This window comes from Amborella trichopoda, chromosome 4 (assembly GCF_054954075.1).
Source record: "Amborella trichopoda isolate Santa Cruz 75 chromosome 4, AtrichopodaSantaCruz75HAP2 v2.0, whole genome shotgun sequence".
NCBI lineage: Eukaryota > Viridiplantae > Streptophyta > Magnoliopsida > Amborellales > Amborellaceae > Amborella > Amborella trichopoda.
This window is the reverse complement of record NC_142339.1, coordinates 8,518,944-8,544,124: the sequence shown is the minus strand read 5'-3', so window position 1 is coordinate 8,544,124 and position 25,181 is coordinate 8,518,944. Positions and strand designations below refer to the sequence as shown.

Sequence of the window (25,181 nt, the reverse complement as noted above, 5' to 3'; positions counted from 1 at the left end):
GCGTTTGTGAGGGATGTTGGAGGGCTTTCGGTGGCAACCCTATGCCAGGATGGATCTAAGAGGGCTAAGTGCCAGGCGCGTCCGATTCCAATTGTAGATCCGAGGCATTTCAAATTCGTTGGTTACCCATGGCACTGCATCACACGTTTTTATTCAAGGACGTACTGCAAGAGCAACCGGGTCACACTCGCGTGCGTACACGTGCACGCAAGGGCGGCATGGGGGGATGTCCGTGGTGGCTGACCGTCCAATACCCTTAAAGGTTTGCTGTCGTCTAGACGTTGTTTGTAATGCAAAGTGCCCTATCTACTTTGCCTTCAGCATGTGGGCTGCACTGGGTGCCTTTTTAAGGGCTTGCTCCTGGGTTCACAACCGCAAAGAGTGGTGCAAGGTGCCATTTTAGGGGCTTGCTCTAGGTTCACCAGGTATATTAATTTCTTTACAATTGCAAGGGGCCATTAAAGACATAAATCCTGGTTGCTGGGCAGGCTGGTTGTGACCAACAGGATTTGAAGGTGCATCTTACTTTGATTATTTAAAGTAGTCTAGTCTGCTTTTGATAAAATCAGTGATTTAAAAATTGGATCGGTGTCTCGAATCGGGCACCACAAAATCCATTCGGATATGTGAATCGACGTTTCGGATCGGAAATCAAGCAGAATCGGTAATTTTTATCTCCAAAATCTTTAAAAAATCATTATAAATCTCTAAAAATAATATTATTTTCATTTGTAAATGAATTTAGGAGTGGTGCATTATGCATTTTCATTACTTTGTAAAAATAGGTGATTATTGAGACATCGTTTTTCTATCTAGATGTTTATATAATTAAAATAAATAAATTAATAAATAAAATATAAGACTTAGTTATCATTGTAATTAGTATAATTATTAATTACAATATTATAATAAACGTGATTCAAAAAACAAGGGTATGACCCTCACAGATAAATAAATCTAATATATAACAATTAGTTTGGATAGAAATATAGAATTTAGAAATATAAATTTACAATAATTTAATAAAATTAAAAATTAAATGAATAAATTCATACTTGTAATGTCAGGTAACTAGTTACAAACACTTCCATGTTAGAAGATTAAAAAAATTAATTTCGCACATAAATAAGTATTACATCAAAGTATCAAACATTTATTAATTTGTTTTACTTATCCAAAATTATTACAACTTAACTAACTATAATAATATATATGGAAATTGAGGTTGTTAGTTTATAATTTTAAAATTTATAATTATTTTACTATACAAATGAAAATATAAAATGTTTTATATGTCATCTAATTTAAAAAATCTTATTTACAATTATAAGAAAAAATAATATATTATAAAAATTATAATATAAATAAATTAATAAATAATATTAAAGATTTGGTTATTAATAAATTAAAAAAATATATTTGCAATGTGGGATAATTGATAAAGTTACTTGAAATAAATTCTAAAGTGGTATGAGTTAGTGTTATTTTTCTATCTTAAAATATCCTCTAAACTTTTTTTTTTTTTAATATCGAATAGATTAGAAATATTATTATTACTATTTTTATTTTTATTATCCTATCAGCTAGTACTAAAATTTTAATCCTAATTAACTAATTAATTAATTACTACTCATATAATAAAATAATGTCATGATATAATAGCTTAATAGAGTTTTTATGTTTTTTTGGTAAGTAAATTTTAAATTGTTTTGGTGAAAGATAGGGGTGATGGGCACCTAATTATTACTTTTAATAATTTTTTATCATCAAATTTCATTGCCACAATCGGACATACAACTTTCTTATTCATGGGCATACACCGTCGTGCGTATGATATCTCACTGCAATTTATCCTAAGCTAATAATATTTGTCAACATTTTTTCAATTCACAGATATATCTCATATCGAAGCGATGTGAGAAGAACGAATACTATAAAATAACCCAAAGATCTACTTATATTGAATGTTGTATTGGCCATTTGAAACGTATGTATTGCACGTTGAAACTTTTTAAGCTGACAATCATGTGTAGGAAGTAAGGTGGGGAGTAAAGCAATCACGTGTAGGAAGTAAGGTGGGGAGTACGGCAATCACGTATAGGAAGTAAGGTGGGGAGTAAGGTGGAATGGCAGCTGGTATGAAAATTTGTCAATCACTATTTCAAAAAAACCAGGGTGGGTGTATATTTTCAATCACATTTCAAAAAAAACCAAGGTGGGTGCATAAAAAAAAAAGTCGAAATTTGTCAATCACTATTTCAAAAAAACCATGGTGGATGCATATTTTCAATCACATTTCAAAAAAACCAAAGTGGGTGCATTAAAAAATAGGAACCCGCGCCGTCTGGTTTTACCGATGGATTTGGAGCGGTATTATCGATGCCCGATTTCGGATCGAATATCTGATCTGGGCGGAATTGACAATTCTTGAAACTTTTGAAGCGGTATTATCGATGCCCGATTTCGGAGCGAATATCCGATCCCGGCGGAATTGACGATTCTTGAAACTTGTAACCTATTGTAAATCTTTTATATTTTAAATTGGCACCAAACATGATCTTTGGTGGCTAGATAAAACTGTAACCTATTGTAAATCTCTTATATTTTATTCATCAATTTAAATTGGCACCAAACATGCCGGTATCCTTTTTTGTGTAGCACTTCTCATTTAATAAAAAAAGAGTTTTCACTTTTCATATCCTTCCATATTGCTGACTTGGTTTGAATTTTGACAATTACTTGGTCGAATATTTATAGATAGAGTTTTGTTAGAGTGCTTTCATTATGGAGCAATTTAAAATGCTAATAAACAAATTATAACTAAAAAACCGACCTAATAAAATAGATGTAATAAATCTGTAGTGGACATTTTCATCCCTAAAAAAAAAATTTGGGGGCACTAAAAAACGGTTTTTGGGACATGGGGTTTTCTCCTCCGGCTCAAATTTGAAGCACCCAAAAACAGGGCACCCTCTTCCTCTTTCCACGCTTCCTTCACGATCAACCCTTCCACCCACCGGAAATAGTTTCAGCTGCCTGATAATTGCCGTAGCCCACCCGTGAAACAACTATATTAGGTATTCATCGATCTATCCCTTTTGGAAAACCCTAGCTCTATATCCTCTTTGCCTTTCTCTTACCCCATCCATCTCTCTCTTATCTGGTTTTTTTTTTTTTTTCAGGTTCACAAGCACATAGAGCCCATCTCGCTCTCTCTCTCTCTCAAGTTTCACGTTTTTAGCTGGTCTTTTTTTTCAGGTTCGTCAAACACAGAGAATCCATCTCTCTCTTGATAGAAATTTGTTGCGAAAAAGAATTCAAAATATAAAATAAAAATGTTTCCACACAAAAGAACAGATAGGAAGCTTGTAACAAAACTTTCACTATTGCTTTAGATTAAAAAACAAGATTGTAGTATAATAGGGCAATATGATATGCAGGACTATCACTTCAGTGATCTATTTTTTTATTCTACCTCTCTCACTCTATGGGCTGGTTCTTAACAACACACTTCATTTAGCATAACCAGTGTTTAAAAAAACGCCGAGTCGAACCGGACTCGCTCGGTTCGACTCGATAATCGCCATGAACGGATCGAATCGGCGAAAAAAACGGGAATCGTCTGGTTCTAGAGAGAACCGGACGATTCTGTACAGTGAATCGGCGAGTCCCATACGGTTTTTTTTTTATTTTTTATTTTTTATTTTTTTATTTTTTTTTGTATAATCCATGATAGATTTTTTTGTAATACTTGATCGATTTTTTTATAATCCATGATCGAATTGTTTTTTTTTTTTTGTAATCCATGATCGAATTGTTTTTTTTTTTTGTAATCCATGATCGAATTTTTTGTTTTTGTAACCCATGATAGAATTTTTTGTAATCCATGATCGAATTTTTTGTAATCCATGATCGAAATGTTTGTTTTTTTTTCTTGTAACCCATGATCAAATTTTTTGTTTTTTTTGTTTTTTTTTGTAACCCATGATAGAATTTTTTGTAATTCATGATCGAATGTTTTGTAATACATGATCAAAATGTTTGTTTTTTTTTGTAATCCATGATCGAATTTTTTGTTTTTTGCTTTTTTTGTAACCCATGATAGAGTTTTTTGTAATCCATGATTGAATTTTTTGTAATCCATGATTGAGTTGTTTTTTTCTTTTTTTGTAATCCACGATTGAATTTTTTGTTTTTTTTGTTTTTGTAATCCATGATCGAATTTTATGTAATCCATGATCGAATTTTTTGTAATCCATGATTGAATTTTTTTAAAATTTGTGATTTTTTTTTTTTTAATCCATGATCGCATTTTTTTTTGTAATCCATGATAGAATTTTTTGAAAATTTGTGATTTTTTTTTTTAATCCATGATCGAATTTTTTTTTGTAATCCATGATAGAATTTTTTGAAAATTTGTGATTTTTTTTTTTTAATCCATGATCGATTTTTTTGAAAACTTGTTAATTTTTTTTTTTAATCCATATTATTCAAAGAGAAAATGAGAGAGATGATGATTCTGAGGCCACCATATCCCAGCCATATTATTCACATATCGAGTCTCAACAGCAACAATGTAGGGATGAGCACGACAGTGCAGGTGAGCATGAAAGATGGAAAATCTTCGGGGATTTTAGATTGGGAACACAACAAAACACTAACACTCAGGGATTTAGGAATAGTTAGACGCCTGCTAATATCGATAATTCGGTTTTAGATCGAATCAATGAATTGTTAAACGAATTCAATCAATGGCACCAGCGTGACCAAGAAGAACAATAACGTCATCTATCATTTTATTTTTAGATCATATGTTACTAATTTATGCTTTATTGTAGTCCATGTATGTTGATATACTTATTCCATGATAATTCTATGTTTATACTTTTGTGTGATGTAAATTAAATGTTGAATGGCGGTTCATGCAGGGAAAGAACATATCAATATTCACATATTCATTCAAAAACATGAAAATTCTTAATAGAGTACCCTCATGTCTTATTGAATTCCTAAAAAATAATATTTATAATGAATTTTAATAATTTTTTCGGATTTTTTTTAAGCTTTATTCTGATCGATTCACCCGATTTCCCATCCGGATCGCTGATTCGCCGATCCGAATCGGTTTTTTAGAAGCCCGATCCGAATCACTGATCCGTTTTTTAAACCATTGAGCATAACAATCACTCTCTTTCACATACGCCCTACTCACCCATTCTAACACTCAAACTAACATCTATTATATATAGACTTAACAAACCGCCCATTCATATGGTTTACGATGGGCCACATGGCCCATCACATTGTTCGCTATGGCCACGTAAACTTCAATTCACCAAGTCGGTTTAGGTAAACCGCATGTTAAGAATTGTCTAGAGAGAAGGATCAGGAGTGACGCACAAGCAGACAAATTATTATTATTTTTTTAACATCCTTTTTTAATATGTCACTCCGTCCAAATAACATTCTTAAATGAAAATGTTTCAGTCGTTAATAGCTTTGACAGAATGCCTGCAACTCGTTCTTCCGATATGCAAAACACAAACTCGACTTCATTATTCTTCACATGTTCTCGAATGAAATGAAATCATATAGCTATGTGCTTGCTTCTTCTATAAAATACTGGATTCTTGATTAATGCTATTGCTGACTTATTGTCGACCTTGATCGTTGTAGGGCCTTCATGTGGTGCCTGCAAATTCTTTAACGCATTTTGCAACCAAATAATATGACAGACATATGAGGATGCTGCTACATATTCGGCTTCATATGTGGATAATGTAACCATGGGTTGCTTTTTTGAACACCAAGTAAAAGCTGTGGATCCAATATGAAATACATAACCTGTAGTACTTTTTCTATCATACAAGTCACCTCTCCAATTACTATCACAATAACCAATAATCATGAGTTCATTTGAATGAGAATAGAGTAGTCCATAATCCAATGTACCTTTTAGATAGCGAAGAATCCTTTTGGCTGCCTTCAATTGAGTTTTATTAGGAGTTTCCATATACCAACTTATTAAGCCCACTCCATACAAAATATCAAGTCTAGTACATGTCAGATAACACAAACTTCCAACCATGCTTTTAAAATAAGTGGCATACACTCTAGAATCATCATAGCTTCCATTCATCATGCAGTCTACAGGAGTAGCTACAGAATTGCAAATTTCCATTTTAAAATATTTGAGAATTTCCTTTGCATATCTATTTTGGCAAATAAAAATCCCTTCGTTACATTGTTTAACTTAAATTTCAAGAAGTAATTCATAAGCCCAATATCTATCATCTCAAATTTAATAATCACGGATTACTTAAAATCATCAATCATGCTAAGGTTATTTCCGGTGAAAATTAAATCAACAACATATAAGCAAACTATCAATAGATCATTGTTGTCATTTATCTTCAAATATAGAGCATGATCAAAGGGGCACTTATAAAAACCATTTTCTTCAAAATATTTGTTAATTCTTGCATTCCCGGCTCTAGGAGCTTGTTTCAAACCATAAAGTGCATTTTTCAATTTATAAACCTTACTTTCATGCCCCTTTATAATGTAATATGGTGGTTGTTCAATATAAACTTCTTCTTCAAGATGACCATTTAAAAATGCAGATTTGAAATCCATTTGAAATTTTTTCCATTTTCTTTGGGCAATCAGAGCAATAATTAATCTAATAGTGTGCAATCTAACAATAGGAGCAAATACCTCTTTGTAGTCAATCTCGGTTCTTTGCTTGTATCTTTTGGCAACCAGTCTTTCTTTATATCTTTCTACTTCAGCTTTCTCGTTCTTCTTTGCTTTATACACGTATTTCACTCCAATTGCTTTATGCTGATCTGGAAGTGCTGTAAGCTTCCATGTGTCATTCTTCTCAATAGCTTGAATCTCCCCATCCATTGTTTTTTTCTACCTTTAGTCACGAACTGCATAGTCGAAACTTACAGGTTCACATTCAACACGAAAACAAAATAAACTATGCTCATTGTTAGTATTTTTTATTTGAGCTTAAATTTCATTCAAACTTTGTGTCCTTGGTGGCCTTTCATTTGAACTTTCATCCAGGAAGAAATAGATGAACATGACTCTTGTTGAGGAGGTGAGAGTGGAGTATTTTCTTCTTGTGTTCTCTCTTGAACATTATTATTTCCATTCAGTCCAATCCTTACATGGCTTTTCTCTTCTGTTTTGTTCCATTCCCATGAGGCTTCTTCATTAAATTCCACATCTCTACTTTATGAATTTCTTATTTTCAGGATCATAAAACATGTAAGTTTTTGATTTTTCATTATAGCCAATAAAAACACATTTTTGGATTTTGTCCTCTAAGTTGGTTCTCATTTGATTTCGGACATGAGAGTATGCAATGCATCAAAATACCCTTAAATATGACACATTAGGCTTATGTCAACTCCAAGCCTCTTGGGGTGTCCTAAATCGCACACTTTTGGTGGGACATCTATTCAAAATATAGACAGCACAATAGATTGTCTCAGCCCAAAACTCTTTTGACATATTTTTGCATTTTAACATGCTTCGTGCCATATCCAAAATTGCCAGGTATTTTCTTTCAGCCACTCCATTTTGTTGGGGTGAATATGGTGTAGTAAATTGATGCAGAATACCATGATATTTGCAAAATTCATCAAATGACTTTGAGAAAAATTCACTACCCCTATCTAATCTTAAAATTTTAATAAAATAGTCACTTTGTGTTTTCACAAAAGCTTTGAAATTTTTGAAGATCCCAAAAACTTTAGATTTTCTTTCAAGAAATAAACTTCCGACTGAAGTCAACAATGAAGGTGAGGAAATATTTATGTTGCCCATAAGAAATTGGGCTAAGTGGCCCACATATATCTGTATGGATGAGTTTAAGGGGTTTTGATGCTCTATGTGAAACTCCACTCGGGAAGGTTTCGCGATGATGCTTCCCGAGCATACATCCTTCATAAAGTTCTGCTAGACGATCAATTAGTGGCAGTCCTTTTACCATATTTCGATTATACAACAATTTCAATCCATTAAAATTGAGGTGTCCAAACCTCAAGTGCCATAACCATGGAGTTTCTTTTAAAGATATATTTAAGCATTGGAAAATATCAGTTTTGATATCCAAAGAAAATGCCCTGTTTTTTTAAATGCCAACTCTAGCAATCAAGTTCTACTTTCTATCTTTTATGGTGAGGGCTAAATCCCTTAGATGAATATCATAACCTTTTTTCAAAAGCTGCCCCAAACTAAGAATATTATTTTTATGCTTGGCATATAATAGACATTGGAAATAAATTCATGCTCTCCATTCTTGAGTCGGATTAAAATTTTACATTTCTCTTTGACCGGAACTTTTCAGAAATCACCAAATGTTACGTTACCATTCACTGATTCATCCAACTCCACGAACATTTCTTTTCTTCCACATATGTGGTTGCTTGCCCCACTGTCAACAAACCATGAGTTGCTACTTTCACTTTCTTCTTCTTTACACGCCAACATGAGGGTTGGTACTTGATCTACTTTAGATTTTTCTACAAAGTTCACTTGTTCTTCATTTCTTGGGAGTTCTTAAATCAGCATTTAGAACTGTAATGACCAAATTTTTTTCAATTAAAGCATTGAATCGAATATCTATCATACCTTTGACGATTGAATAGTCGAGTAAAGTTTCTACCACCTCAACCTCTTGAGGATTGTAACATCTAGCTGTTTCCTCTTCAGGCATTGAAATTGGTATTGTCATAGCCTCGTCCATCTCTATGGAATGTCCCACTTCCTCTTTGACCACTGCCTCTAAATCCTCCTCTTTCATCTTTTAGCGAGAGATTAGTTTTGAGCACTTGCTCCAAATGAGTATTTGTTTTTTTCATTATTTTTTGTTCCTGGGCTTGTAAGGAATCCACGAGTTGATCGGTAGTCATGGTCGATAAATCTTTACTTTCTTCTATTGCTACAACTATGTGCTCAAATTTATGGGTAAGAGATCTTCATATTTTCTCCATGATATGCACCTCGTCTAGCACCTCACCATTTCTCTAGAGTTGGTTCGCTATTGCCAACACTCTTGAGAAGTAATCAGATATAAATTCTATCTCTTTCATGTGGAACATCTCGAACTTGGGTCTTAATGTCTGCAGACGAACTTTATTCACTTTTTCTCCTCCTTTGAAAACATGTTGTAAGATTTCCCATTAGTGTTTTGCGGAGGTGGTGGAAGCAACCTTTTCAAAGGTGCTTTCATCAATGCCATGATAGATTAAAAATAGAGCTCTCTTGTCTAGTCTCCTCGATTATTTTAGAGCAGCTTTCTGATTGTCTGTTATTTCAGCTTCATCTTTTGAGGTTTGGGTTCATTATACCCTTTTACAAAAACCTCCCACGCATCATGTGATCTGAGTAGCACTTTCATCTGAATGCACCAATTTTCATAATTTTGTAAGACGAAGAGCTTGAGGTTGGAACATCATACTTGAGGATGCCATGCTTTATGAACCTTGCTCTGATACTAATTGTAGAATATTTTGGAACTCAAAAAAATATCAAATATATATAAAACCCTTACTTTACATGTGCAAAGGACCGAACCAGAAAAGCTTACCACCAATGTGAACAACAAGGTGGTTAAATGCTGAAAAGAGGTGATGGTCCCTAATAACCACAGTGTGAACATAAACTAGCAAGATATTTGATAATGGAATGGCATCACACCTTCACTCTTTAATATGTAAAAAGTTTATATAGGGATGCAACCATATAATGTAGAACTACGGATGCACCTCAAAAATCCGTCAGAAAAGGTAGTTTTAATGTTGAAAAACCCATTAATTGATCATCTTGACATTGAGATGTATGACCATGAAAAACAAAAAATTTTAAACGTTAAAAATAGTGTATTTTGCAACATATTATCTGCACCGTTTATTTTCAAGATTTTCATATGTTTATGGATCTACTTGATTTTAACCATTTTTGACCTTTAAAATTTTATAATTAGATATAAAAATAGATTTTGAGATAATCCTAAAAACATTTTACCTCAAAATTACCTCTAACAGTTATGGATGTGTCCGTATGCAAACTTCACCCCTTTAATATTGTATTACACCACTCAATCTCTCTTTACAAATAACTCTATTTTTCTCTATTACTCACCCCTCTCAACCCAACTCTTTCTCCACCTTTTCCCATGGGCTCACGTGCACACCAACATGAACAGGCTGCCCCTATTTATAAAGAGGATAAACCGCTTCTTGGACCATCTTTACTTGGCGGTAAGGTCAACCGCCTTTCCAATGCACCGTCTAAGAATGAGGCATAGGACAAATTATTTTTTTATTTTTTTATTTTATTTTTTTTAACATCTCTCACATGTTCAGGTGAGTTTTTTTTTCAGTTTCTTCAAACTCCCCTAATTTTTCAATTGGCTTTTCAATTTCAGATCCATAAAACACAGAGACCTCAGATTCATAAAACACAGAGACATGATTTTTGGAGAGAAATCAGCCATGGCACTATCTGATAAACAAATGAGAGTTGATGGCATACCCTCTCTCCCGGACCCTAAAATATTGGATCTTCCGGGATACTGTAGTTGCAACTTCAGGCCTTAAATATTCCTTTCTTCTAATCTTAACTATTCATATTCCCCCATTGCAATGCAAATGTGGGTCTTCTTTATTCCTTCCTAAAATATTGGATTTTCAGGGGATCTGTTTGGGCAACTTTAGAGCCCTTGGGCCGCCACAGGTGAATGCTCATGTCACACATTATCTCTCCACCAACATTATTCATGTAGGGACCTGGTTTTATGCTGCCAAGCCCGCATATGTAGGAATTCAAGTCTATTAATAAATCTATTTTTGAGATGGAATTTTGGACTAATTTTTATGGGATCATGAATAAAAATAAATGAATAAATTTTAAAAACTAAAAATAATAATTCTAATAAAAAAACATTTGAACGGTTAGCTTTTCTTGTTTTTAGATGGAAGAGCTACTGGCATCGATCATGCTTTCTCCACTTTTTGGACCGCATATGCAGTCCTGTCCGCATGAGACAATTTTCCTTCATTGTAGAGAGAGAGAGAGTATACCTTGTATTAGGTTTTTACAGAGGGTTGTACATAAAGAGAGAGTAGTTTTAGAGAGGAGGGTTTTACAGAGAGAGAGAGAGTAGCTTTTACATGGAAGGTGGGTTAGAGAGGGAGAGATGAAGAGTTAACAATGGTAGGAGTACATTTGTGTAGGGTGCTGGTGCTGTATATCCTTAAAAACAAAGCAAGGAATTGATTGCTTGACAGATGTGATATGAGCTGGATGATGCTAACTGCTCCCTTCCTCATCCAAAGTTTAGGGTTGAGGAGCAGCACCACTTTTTTCACTCGCCCTCTCCTCCTCCTCCTCCTTCTCCTCCTCTTATTATTCCAAACCCAAACGCAGCAGATGCTGTAAGGGGGAAACCGTAAAGGGAAGCGTCGGAGGCGGGACGAGATGGCGGCACTGCTTGCCTCTCTCAGATCTCTTCTCCCACTCCATTATCTCAAGGTAGTCTTTTAACCACACCCACCTCCAACAATGTTATTCTAGAGAGAGAGAGAGAGAGAGAGAGAGAGAGAGAGAGGGTTTTTGCATGTTCAGGTTGGGGTACTGACCTTGAAAGCTTTGAAGAGAGATATTGAGAGTGGTATCCATGGGATTTATGGAGAGATGGTAGGTTTTAAAAGATTAGAGAGAGAGAGAGAGAGAGAGAGAGAGAGAGTGTTTTGTAGGGCTCTAAACAATAACAGTGCACATGCTTCTTTTCTCTCAGGGGAAGAGGTCGATTTGTGACCAATTATACGAGGCAACCAATTACATAACACACCAGAAGGAGAAGATCCAGGAACTGAGGGAGACAGGGGACAGGCTCAGGAGTGCTGCAACAGTCGAAGTGAGGACCTGCGGAGATGGTATCGAGGTGATGATCCGGGGAAGTCGGGATGGTGAAGTTCGGTCTCCGATGTAGTTGTCGTGTTGGAAGAATTGGGAATTGAGGTGAATTCTTGCTTTTCCACATGCTCCAGGGACTGCTCGTTCCATTGCCTGAGGTGTGAGGTAAGTGCTAATGTGGTGTTCATATTTATTTCATGGAGGAGAAACTTTGTCTCGCAACATATCTATCGTATTTGCAGGTTCGAGACCGCGAAGAGATCGAAGTTCGTGAAATTGAGGAGAAGCTGAGGCATCTCTTTCAGCACTCGTGAAAGAACTTAGAGTTTCTTAGTGTACAGTGGGATTCTTGGGGTTCTCATCTAACAAAATTGGGATGTCATGTTCAATTTCCTCCATGAATTTTGATTCTATTTTACCTTTTATCTAATTTCTTGATCTAATGGAAAGAATTTTTGGGTTGCAACAGCCTGGCATATCACATAACGTCCAAGATTGTAGTTTCCTTGCTAACTGTGAAAAAAGAAAAAGGGCAGAAAAAGAAGAAAGAATTTTAGGGAGGAGGTCTAAGCGGAATTAACTTTGCAAAATTTTTAATTGGCCACCAAAACCAACTAAAGTAAAATTTCCCTAAATCTTGTTTTGGATGTTGGACTTTGGAATTGTACTCATTATTTTGTTTTTTTATTCAATATATTTGTTTTCTTGAAGCATTTCTTCATGATACTCAGTGCAATCCGTTGTAGAATCCTAATAGCTACCAACCCACATCTTATGGTCATTTCCGAGATCCAAAGCTTTGTGTGGGTAATTTCATCTCTCCTTCCATTTACATGTATTTTAAACTTTCATTGCAATTATTGAGGCTTCATGGATGATCACCCATTCTAGCTGAAATAATTTTTTGGTGATTAATAATTGTCAGTTGCTCTCTAATCTAATTCTTGGTGTCAGTTTTGTTTCTGCATATTACTAAACTTGGTTGCACGTGTTACTGTTGTCAATACCGTGTTAGCTTTTGAATAATATGGAGTTTATATTTGTAATTTCTATATCATTTTCAATTTCTATTCTGTAGACCTATTTTCACATTTATTGTTCAATTATGCATGTGTGGGGGAGGGAGATTAGGAATACTTCACTGGTCAGTCTATCAATAATTGGTTTTCTAATGAAAATAGACATTGATAAACAAGATTACTTCTCATTGATTGTAAATTAGTACAAAGAACAAAATTGGTAAACTTAATGGAAACTGATGCAAAATAGATAGTGGGTTGTAGTGTGCAGTAGAGGTGTTATGTCATGTATTGGGTAGTTATTATAGAGTTGTTAGTTATTGTGTAATGTGTTTGAATGTTAGTTATTGTAAGTGTGAGTAGTTATTAAATATATTGTTAATTATTGTAAATGGGTAAGTTATGGCTGTAAGTGGGGTATAGGCCAGTTGTTAGGTATTTATCTGAACCTCTATTTAATAAAGAGATGTGCAGTCGGCAAAGAAGTGAAGCAAATAAAGCAAGTGAACGAAAAGAGCTTTATACTTACACGTATGTGAATGAAGTAGATATTAAAACGGAGTCCAAGTAGTTCAAGTGAGGTAATTAGGGGGACTTCTACGGCCCTTTAGGCCACAGCATGCTCACTTAACCTTTATCTTTTTCTCCTTATCTTGTTTATATTTAATACTGCTCATATTTTTTGAGTAAGTAATCCCTTGTTGTGTTAAAATAGAAATATTGCCCCACTGTGTGTGTGTGTGTTTTTTTAACATTACTTTCGGTTAAAATTGGATAGGTTAAACATAAGGAAATAAGGTTTTGGATTCCACATCATTATTTATCTAGACAGAATGCATATTCTCTTATATATTAGGTTGTTAGCTGGAATACAATCTAGATGGCTCTATTTTTCAAAACTAATGGAATACAATCTAGATGGCATTATTTTTCAAAACTGTGTTGGTCTCCTTTTCTACACTGTACAAGTGACCATCTGTGATTTGTTATTAGTTAATAAGAATGTTTGGTTCATGCTTGGGTTTCAAGTTCACGTTTTCATTGTGATTACATTAACTTAAAACACCTTTCCTTTGACTAATTAGATACTCTTTTGTCGAAAAATTACATGTAACAATTATATTCCATGTGAACTTTATTAAATCATGATTAAGATATACAAAACGCTATATTGCTGAATATGGTGTTAATAGCTAGCATCTTTTTTAGTTTTTTATTTTTATTTTTTTGTGTAATTCAACTGTGGGATTTGAACTTTGGGTGAAGTACTGCATTTCTCAACAGAAAACCACTAAAGTTTCATTGACTTTTCGAACCTATATATAATCACATCCTTCAATCTCACCCTGTTAAAGGTAGAATTTCTTTGATTAAATGCCTTTTCTTTGGAGCTCAACGAACTTGTTGAAAACATTTATCGAGATGTAGCAAGTTTGTGACTGAGGTTGAATGCTTTAGGGGTGGATTTCTGTCTTTCATGAGATAAAGTCCTGAAAACAGTTACATGATGCAGATATTGGCCGATGTACATTTAGATATACATGCAAATCTGTATATATATGACATCTAGAAATCTTAAGTTCAAGAGTAGGTCGTCTTGAAATGAGGGTAAATCGATAATGGATAATTGATTCTCTCTTCTAGATGTATACTTGGGTGAGTATATCTACAAAATTACTTGTTTGTCTAAACTAAGATATACAGAGACAAATTATTTTGAAATAACCTTATTGATACGAACACCATGAGTATGTCAAGCTGATTGATTCTTTTATGAATGTATGTTTCTTGGTGATTGCTTAGAGGCACCCCTAATGTTCTCTTTTATATTGGGTATGTAACAAGGGGAAACAAACCTAGTTCAATGTGGACTTTCCTTTTATATTCAATTTTAATAGCAATAATTCTCCAAACAAGGAGTAAACTTTGGAATACACTCTTGTTTTTGAAGACTTCATTCAATTGCCCTTTATTTTGGGGATTGTCTACAAAGAGATCATTTTTCTTTTGCATAAGGAGGTCACAACTATTCCCACTCATTAGATGTTAAATTGAATAGTTTAGGGTGAGTTATGAAGTTCGAGAAATTTTTTTAGAACTTTGTGTCTATTTAATGACACTCTTACAACCACCCATTTTGAAATTTAAGGGACAAAAATGATTTGTGACCTCGTTGTACAAAAAAGCAATGGTTTCTTTGTAGATAATTCCTATTTTGGTTGCACTACTTTAACAACCTTATTATTAGTTGCTTTTCCTGTGCTCTATATTGGAGCATATTTATGAACCAAAAGTTAAAAGTTTTCAACATATTCGTACTCCTTTGTCCCTCATAATCCCCCAAAACCATGCTATTTCTTGGTGATCTGTGAAATTGTCTTCATCTCAACTGCTCTCGTGCTCTCTCTACATCTTCATAGTATTATTGCACTCATTGTTTTTCAACTTTCAAATGACCAGAGGAAAAGTTTTTTGCCCTACTCTAATTTTCTTCGGTTATATGCATATGCTTTAGTTGGCCTTATTATTCCTTTGTGTAGTGCTAATTGTGCTAAGTTGGTGGTGCATTCTACTTATAATTTTTCCCTCAGCTTCCAAAATTATATACAATTTTTGCGTCGTAATAAAATATTTATTACTTCACCCTCTATGGCTGCATTCTTTGCTCATATTGTCAATACAGGAACACAAGATTCTCCTTTGTCATCTTCCCATTAGTTCATGTCAATTAGATATCCAATTCAACTAAAATGCATGGATCACACAAATTATTCAAATAGAACTTTGAGACCTAAAAATATTCGCTGCAGCTCCTTTAAAAATGGATTTTGATGTGAAATCTAAAAACAGAAAAAAAGTAATTTGTCTCGTTCTCTCTAATCGCCGCCTCTCTCTCTTCTCCAACTCATCACCTTCAGCGCCTCTATTCTCTCTCTGGAACTATTCCACGTCATTCCACCAATAATAGGAAGGCACGCACAAATATTACGTTACTTTGTGGTGAAAAAAAATAGATGGTCGAAGACCATAAAAAACTAAGTAGTATGGTGGTACAAAACCCTATAAAAAAAGGATGACATTCGACATATTTAGTGAATACGAAAATCCATCCAAAACGGGATCTCGAGAGATATTTGTACAGGAAAGTTAAAAGAAGGTTATGGTCCCTAATGACCATTATATTTGTTTGTTATCAAAATCATTTCCATTGTATCAATGAAATAGTGAAATATCTTTGAGCCCCTATTGCCTCCTCTTCACCCCTATTATCTTTCCTTCCTATTTTCTGATCAAATTATTATATCGACGCTTCCTCAAATTTCCAACATTTGGTATAAGAGCCTAGATTTTTGCTTCCTAAAAGGCCCCCGCATCAACCTCGGGTATGAATTATACCCAAAATTTAATACCCATCCTACATGGAGAAGATTACGACTCATGGATTCTCCAAATGAAGACTCTCTTTATCTCACAAGATCTATGGAATATTGTTGAAGAAGGTTATGCAGTACCAGAAGATGCAGCAACACTTGATTTGTGGTCGCATGCAAAGCAAAATGAATTCAAGGAAAATAAAAAGAAAGATGCAAAAGTTCTTCTCTTCATCCAGCAAGCTGTAAGTAAATCTATCTTTCTTAGAATAAAAATTTCCTCAAAATCAAAAGAAGTTTGAGATATTTTTAAAAATGAATTTCAGGGATCTGAAAAAGTGATTTCTATCAAACTCCAAAATTTATGGAGAGAATTTGATGATGAAATATAGTGAAGCTGTTCAATACTGTTTTACTAGAGTTGCTAGAATAATAAATCAAATTAGATGTTGTGGAGATGATATTCCTGATAAAAAAATTGTTCATAAAATTTTGAGAACCCTGCCTGTAAAGTTTGACCATGTTGTAGAGTCAAAAGATTAATCTAAATTTTCATTACAAGAATTAAGTGGGTCTCTTGAAGCACATGAGCAAAGAATGGATGGATTTTCAAACCAGAATATAGAACAAGCTTTTCAGTAAAAAATGACAATTTCATAAAAGAAAAATATTGAAGAAAATAAAGAAAGAGGGACATTTCAAAATTATCAAAGAGGTCATAGAAGGAAATTTTTTTCCAGAGGCCAAGGAAGAGGAAGAAATAATTTCAACAACTATAGAAATCCAGATAGAAAAGGTAAATCTGAATCTTACTGTATTATTTGCAAAACATTGGGACATGAATCCAAGGATTCTCGATATAAATGTAAAAAATGTAGAAACCCCAATCATTCTCAAAGAGATTGTTGGTTTCAACAAAAAAATGAAATACAAAAAAATAAAGCACATTTCTTTGAGAAAAATAATAATACAAGCCATATGTTTTATTCTTGCATGAATGTTCAACATAATTCATATGATAATTGGTATTTGGATAGTGGTTGTAGGAATCATATGACAGGAAATCGAAGCATTTTTGTTGAGATAGATGAAAAAGTCACTTCTCAAGTTAAGCTCGGTGATGGGAAGCTCCAAATTGTTGAAGGAAAAAGAGTAAATTACTGTAAAACCAAAAGGAGGTAATCCTAAATTAATTTCTGATGTACTTTATGTTCTTGGCATGATTCAAAATCTTTTAAGCATTGGTTAATTGATGAAAAAAGGATATTCGGTCATTTTCAATAGAGATGAATGTGTGATTTTTGATAAAAAAAATAAACAGACCATAGCCAAGACCCCAAATAAGGTTTTTCCTTTGGTGATGCTGTCATGTGAAAATTATGCATTGAGTTATGAAAATATTGATAAATCTTACTTGCGGCATTTAAGATTTGGGCATTTAAATTTTAAAAGTTTGAAATTGATGAATCAGAAAGGTATGGTAATTGGACTACCACCAATAAATGATGAAAGAAAAATATGTTGAAGATCTCTTGAAAAGATTGAGAATGTCAAATTGCAAGCCAGTGAAATTGTCAAAATATGATGGTACAGAAAAAGTTGATGCATCGATTTATCAAGGCTTAGTTGGATCTTTAATTTATTTGACTAATACAAGGTCAGATATTGTGCATGCAGTTAGTATTTGTTCCAGGTTCATGAATGAACCAAGTAAATTGCATTTTGCAGCAACAAAAAGGATTTTAAGATATATCCAGGGAACAAAGAAACATGGTATTAAATATATTTATGAAAATAATACTAATCTTATTGGATTTTCTGATAATGATTGGGCAGGTTCTATTGATGACCGAAAAAGCACTTCCTGCTATATATTCTGCCTAGTACAAAAGTGATATTGTGGTCATCAAGAAAGCAAAATACTGTGGCTTTATCGTCAGTAGAAGCTGAATACATCTCAGCAACAAGTGCGGCATAATAAGTTGCTTGGCTCAGAAGAATTTATAAGACTTGTAGTAAAAGCAGGATACCCCCAGAATAATTTTCTGCAACAACATGTCAATCATTGCAATGACAAAAAAGTCAGTATTTCATAGCCGATCGAAGCATATAGAAATACGACATCATTTTATCAAGGAGCTGACTGGAAAAAGGAAAAATCGGGCCAAAATTCTTCAACACAAATGACCAGCTTGCAGACATCTTCACGAAGACGATTTCAACTGAGAAATTCATCCAGTTCAGAGATTTAATGAGAGTGACAAATTAAGAGGGACGTTAAAAAAAAGTAATTTGTCTCTCTCTCTCTCTAATCACTGCCTCTCTCTCTCTTTCTCCAACTCATCACCTTCACCGCCTCTATTCTCTCTCTCCAGAACTATTCCACCTCATTCCACCAAAAATAAGAAGGTACGCGCAAATATTACCGCGTGTTGGTTACTTTGTGGTGAAAAAAAATGGACGGTGGAAGATCATAAAAAACTTAGTATGGCAGTACAAAACCTATAAAAAGGGGTGGCATTCGACATATTTAGTGAATCTGAAAATCCATCCAAAAAAGGGTCTCTAGAGGTATATGTAACAGAAAAGTTAAAAGAAGGTTATGGTCCCTAATGACCATTATATTTGTTTTGTTATCAAAATCATTTTCGCTGTATAAATGAAATAGTGAAATATCTTTGAGTCGATATTGTCTCCTCTTCACCCCGATTATCTTTCTTTGCTATTTTCTGATCAAATTATTATATCGATGCTTCTACAAATTTTCAACAGTTTGAGTATTCTAGATGTTGGTGCTAATTTACTTAACTTCCTTTACTGGATAAATTAATAGTTTCAAATATTTCTTTTGATATAATTATGCTTTGCAGTATTATCAGAATGTTGCATAATTTATCGACCAAGTTTTTCAATTTTATTGATCTCCAATGCCAATTAAAGTTCTTATTGAACTATTCTAGCTATTAGTAACTAATTGAGGGAACAAAAAATAAAATAAAAAATAAATGGTAAGTCAGTGGGAAATATAGACCTTACCCATTGGTAAGAATGTAGTCAAAGACTTTATCATAGGGCTCGTTGGTACGACCCCGCTAAGGCCCCAAGCCTTTCCTAATTATTTGCGGAATCCATTTAGTTAAAAACGTTTTTCGGAAATGGCATGTATCGTGAATTAATGTTGTTAACATTGAAACCTTGAGATTCATTAAGGACTCGAAGAAAAGTACTGAATATAAATTCCCAGAAAATGATCTAGTAAGCAACTAGAGTGAAGGCTGGACATATGTATTGACCTACATTTTTATTTTTCTTGTGTTAAACAAATCATGGATAGCTTTTCTTCCTTTAAGGTGCTTATGAACCTGATGATTGAAACAATGTGCTAAAGCTCGTTTTAATCTTGAGAGAGTGTTTCTAAGGAAATTTATAGTTTCATATTTATCATAGTTATCTCACATTCAATAAGATATTCTCACATTTTATGCCTGTAATGAGTAGAAACTTCTTTACCAAGCATCATAATGATTGTTTTACTTAGACAGAACACTTTATTGTAGAAATAAAAACCACTTGAGCAATGATACTTTCAAATTCAGTGAATACATAAAATATGGGATTTGTTCCCAGTCAACATTCTTTCATTAAAGATCTAGTCATTCGATTTTGACAATTTTCTAGGATAAGAAAAGTAGATAAATACTGAATAAAAATGAAGAAAGAAAACATTAAAACAACAAAAGCCAAATTAAAGAGATTGAATGGTGTGACCAGATTCTAGCAGCAATCAAATAAAAATATCATGATAATTGTGATATTTATCTAATTCAAAAAAGCCATTATTTTGCCAATGTTAAATGGCTCAACACATCATTTGAAATCTCCTATGACCGTGCATATAGATGGCCAACCTTTAAGGCAAACTGCTCAAGCAGTGTTTGCAAACTCAGCTAGTCCAACTAAGAACCGGCCGGTCAAAAAACTGGCCGATTCAGTTTTGGTCGGTTTTGGTGGTCTTGTTAGGTATTTTAAAAACAATTTAAAAATAGATAAAATCCCAAAAAATTGGGGATTTGTTTTTAATACGTTTTTGAATTTTTGTTTATCATTTGGGCAAATATGGGAGAGTGTTTTCGTTATGAAAGCTTATTTTTACATTTTTTTAAAAATAATTTTAAAAATACCTTTGGGGGCAAATCGATTTTTTAAAATTCATTTTTTCCCTACTTTTTAACTTCATTTAGATGTGTTTTGTTTAATCATGATTTAAATATATTTTTCTTTTTTTTTTTGTATTTGTTTTGGTACTTTTTGGAATGGCGGGGACTTGCCCGATTAGAGCAATTTAACCTGCCAGTTTACTAGTTATTTGATCCTAGCCCTTGGCCGGTTTCCAAAGCCGGTTCGATTTTTCAAACACTGGCCCAATCATTTTGGCCTGAAATAATTGGAAAACCACAAAAAAAATGGACTTCAGGAAATAGAAATAACAGTGTTTGTACGGTTGGATGTGACTATCCAAGAGTAGTCAAATATGGATAATTGAAGAAAAATACAAAAAAGTTTTACGTTAAAATGGAAAATAGAATGCAATTAAGAGAGAGAGAGAGGGAGAGTAAACTTGTGAAGTATCTAGTTAAGAAGCACAAGGGTGTGTAATTCATTGCGGAGAGAATTGAGGAGCCCCAAGAGTAAGGTGGTACGAAGGAAAGAGGTTCTACTCCACACTTTTCGTATATATAAAGAATTCATTTGCAAATTGGATTGACATGCTATACATAATATCTTGAAGGCATTATGAAAAGTGATAGTATACTGTCCATAGCATGCGGACACTTGAAGGGTGCACAATAATTCAGATTGAACTTAATATAAAGTAATTTTAATTTTTACTTTTATTTTAAATTTATATTTACTTAAAATTTTGGATAAAAACAGTAAAACATATTTTAAAAAAAAATATTAACCAAAATAGATTTAATATATTTTTTATTTTTATTTAAACTATTTATTATTATTTTTATTTGATTCCCTTATAAAAATTAATTTAAACCCTAAATTTTTAAAAAATATTATTCAAATAAAGTTAAAAATAAAAAATAAAATATAAAATAAAATTTGATTTTAGCATTTGGTTATGCGCATTTAGATGTGGTTCATTTGGATATGGCCTTATTTAAAATAAACCATTGGAAGGATGTTTGTACACAATTCCAACAATCCACATGATGCGGATGATGCGGATGGGAGACTTTCCCTTATGAAAACTGGGATGTTTTAAAAGATGCAAAAATGGGAAGAAACAATTTGTCAAAAAAAAAAAAAAAAAAAGTGAAGAAGCAACCATGAGCAAATTTCAGTGATGCGTACAATAGTTTTTGAATAATAAAATCCTTAGCAAGTTATTTCGTTTGAAGAACATGTTATGCCGTTCATACATTCTGTTAATGCATGTTTTAGCCATGCTTCCATTATGAATTAACCCTAATGATGTTAACGTAATGAGTCCCGCTCGGCCATTGAGAAAAACAGAAAAGGAAGAGGACCTGCACTGTGGGCAATAAAACTACATAGTTTCTAATCCATGCCTTCACTTTGCCCCATTCTTACATGCGTTGTCAAAAATTGGAAGAAAGAGGGTAAATCTATATGTTGTCAGATGAAATTGGTTATCATCGAAAGTATGTTCATAATCCAAGAATGGACCATGTCATTGCATCGTTGCCATAATCCATGCTTGGCAGAGTCAATTTCAGGTTAAGAGATTGTTCCATCAATGAAGCCTAATTTATTTTTTTGCACTTAAGGATTCAAAATAGCTCGTCTCCAAGTAGAATAATTATTACCAATTAAAGGGTTTGTGACCAAAGTGATGCATGAATTGTCAGAATGGTGTAAATAAAATGGTAAAGAGACTGTGACAATCTCATTTGCTGCATCATTGTTCCCACTACCTACCATTTGAAGGAGCTAATTCTTTGTTCGATCAATGGAAGAGCTGGCACAAAACTTATTTGTGCACAAAAAAAATAGTAGTAAGGAACTAACAAAATAACAACCAAATCATGAACCAAAGATAACAATAATTACCCCAAAACTGCTCAAACTTGTGCACAGAATAGCAGTTATCAACTGTGCTAAAAACTTGCACAAATTTACACTTAAAAAGCAACAGTAAGTACTCAAGAGGACTGCACAAACTCGGGCATAAACCGGCTGTTACAGATTGCACTAAAAGCTTGCACAGACTCATGCAAAGTGTGGCAAGCAAAAAAGCAACACAACAACAAAATAGTGGACCTTTTAGAGAGAGAAACAAAGAAAGAGCAGCAGAATACTAGACCTTTAGACGCTTCCTTTCTTCTTCTCCTACTTTGCTATCTCCTTCACATGATAAAGAGGCACACCTGCTAGTGAGTAAATAGTTGCACACCAAGGTCTTGTAAATGGTACAACTTTTAATGGAAAATATTCGCACATCAGGAGGGAGAACAATCACATGCTCTTGGATATTAAGCTTGGATACTCTATTTTACGTTGACCCCAACTACCTTATGTAGAGGAATGAAACCACAACAAAGTAGGAGGAACAAGAAATCAAAATCGAGCCCAACTTTGATATGAAATTTCAAGCGCTTTGCAACTTCAGGTCAGACCTTGCAATGGCTATCAAGGATTATGTTGTGCTCAGATACCATGTTACGAATTGGTAAATCATATGTATGTTTCAATTGTGTATTACAATATGATATATACAACTTGGTTACAACCAACTCCAAGATTGTAGGGATCTTAATTTTGGAATGTACAACAAACTATCCAAATCACTATCTAAAACTATAAGAAATACAACATGTGATATCAATCCCAATCTACAACTATATAAAAAATACAGCATGTGATATCAATCCCAATCCACAGTTACGATATCATAATCCCGATCGGCCAATAATAACATTTGGTCGCCATTTTCTTTGCCATGGTTCTATACAGGACAGAACTCTACATGTAGAGGGGAGATGGGTCGTCTTTTAGGTTCTTTTATAGTCATCAAACATGGCACAATGAGAGACCGAGATGTAGGTGGAGCATATGTTTGTAGCCCACAAAAAAACTAAGTTTTAAATTGTATTTTAAAATTTTTCAAAAATTCCAAAATACTAAAAAAATTTAAAAATAGAGTCGATACCCAACAAACTAATTTTAGCCAAAAATAACCTTCATGGCTTTATTAAGGCCGTGATGCCCCAAGGCTCCCCATTGCAGTTTTTCTTGGGTATCACGGCCCTAATAGAGTAGTGGTGCACCATACCCAAGGTACCCTTGGATGCTTTGGAAATACCCAAGGAATCCAAGAGAGGGGACCTTGGGCATTACGCCACAATGGTTCATCATGTCTCTAATAGGGCCGTGATGCACAAGGAACAGCCCGGCCTTATTAGGGTTGTGAAGGGCATTTTGGGCTTAAACCCTAAAAAATTGGTATTTTTGAATTATTTTTAAATATAAGGATATTTTTTTATAATTTTTTTATCCAATATTTTGGAGGTTGGAGAAAATTTGAGCACTAATGAACTATAAAATACTACAAGAGAGAAACCATGTGAATTCCATTAATGTGTGTGGGGCTTCTTGTAAATAATAAAAATTTTAAAATAAGAAATAAGAAATATTAAATGTGGAGCCTATAGTAAATAAAAAAAATTACATAGAATTGATGCCGGATACTAATATTTTGAGGAAACTAGAGTTGCTCCTTTGAAAATCTGGATCAAGTTATTCTAATCCGAATTGATGTTATGTTGAACATCGGTTTTGAATTTTGACTATTTCTTGATTGCATAGTTATATGGCATTAGCCACACTCTTACACATTAATTTGAATAAGGAAAATTGTTCCATGCGTCGGGGGACACATTTCTTCATTTACATTCCCCGAGGTATAAAGCATCTATCTTAAAGATGGACGCAACAGGGTGGTCCATCTAAAGGGTGTGGTTTGTATTATGCTGGGCCCCTTAAACAATCAAAGTAAGGCACACTTTCAAATAATGTGGAAAGATGTTGTTTTAGTACTGTAAATCTTTGTGACATCCTTACAATACGTTTTTATCTCTAATTATAAAATATAAAGCTTCAAAATTAGTGTCGATCGAGTAGATCTATGAACGCTTGAAAATCTTGAAAATTGACAGTCCAAAAAATGCATTACAAGATGCAGTATTTTCAAGAATTGAAATCAATTTTTTCTCATGTCCATACATCTTGAGGTCGACATGATCGATTTGAGAATTTTTGGGCATCGAAACAACCTCCTCTTTTGAATTTTAAATATGTGCCTCAATTTGATTTTCCCTCTCCTAAAAAAAACAGTTGAAACTAACTCTCCTTCTAAAAATTATTAATTTAAAAAATTTAAAATATATTTATTTTTATATATTTGTGATATCCATGATAAAAGATTATATGTCCTTAAAAAAATAGGTCCTTTAAGATTTATGTATTTTTTTCAAAAACAGCTTTTTAAGGGGGGACTCATCTCTATCTAGACTCCGTGTCATTTTCTTTATTTTAAAAAAGATATCATAAACTCTCGGACCCTAAAATATTAGATCTTCCCGGATAGTGTAGTTGAACTTTAACACCCTTAAATATTCACAGTTTGAGACACGCACCCTGAATGCAAGTGTGGGTCCTCTTTGTTCCTTCCTAAAATATCGGATTTTCCGGGGATGCTGTTTACGCTACTTTATGGAAGGACAGGTGATGGCTGATGTCACACATTATTCATGGAGAGAGAGAGAGAGAGAGAGAGAGAGAGAGAGAGAGCTTGTTTTAGGGTTTTTTGAGAGGAGGCATA

At 33.7% G+C, this 25,181-nt stretch overlaps 2 long non-coding RNA genes across 12 annotated transcripts; both read left to right on the top strand.

Moving 5' to 3' along the window:
• The first annotated feature begins 293 nt into the window (after positions 1 to 293).
• Positions 294 to 11,935, top strand: LOC148782244 (uncharacterized). Of its 8 annotated transcripts, none has more exons than XR_016054047.1 (5): positions 294 to 515; positions 2,034 to 3,077; positions 3,183 to 3,258; positions 11,449 to 11,550; positions 11,816 to 11,935. It is a non-coding gene; the product is annotated as an uncharacterized LOC148782244 (long non-coding RNA). The 8 variants fall into 8 exon arrangements; XR_016054050.1 differs by lacking the exons at positions 11,449 to 11,550; positions 11,816 to 11,935 and adding an exon at positions 5,677 to 5,864 and having other exon boundaries at positions 2,034 to 2,136; positions 2,966 to 3,077; XR_016054048.1 differs by lacking the exons at positions 11,449 to 11,550; positions 11,816 to 11,935 and adding exons at positions 4,497 to 4,600; positions 5,677 to 5,864.
• A 50-nt stretch (positions 11,936 to 11,985) lies between these two features.
• Positions 11,986 to 19,011, top strand: LOC148782243 (uncharacterized). Of its 4 annotated transcripts, none has more exons than XR_016054056.1 (3): positions 11,986 to 12,553; positions 12,666 to 17,502; positions 18,161 to 19,011. It is a non-coding gene; the product is annotated as an uncharacterized LOC148782243 (long non-coding RNA). The 4 variants fall into 4 exon arrangements; XR_016054054.1 differs by having other exon boundaries at positions 11,986 to 16,569; positions 17,362 to 17,502; XR_016054055.1 differs by having other exon boundaries at positions 11,986 to 16,569; positions 17,065 to 17,502.
• The last annotated feature ends 6,170 nt before the right edge of the window (positions 19,012 to 25,181 follow it).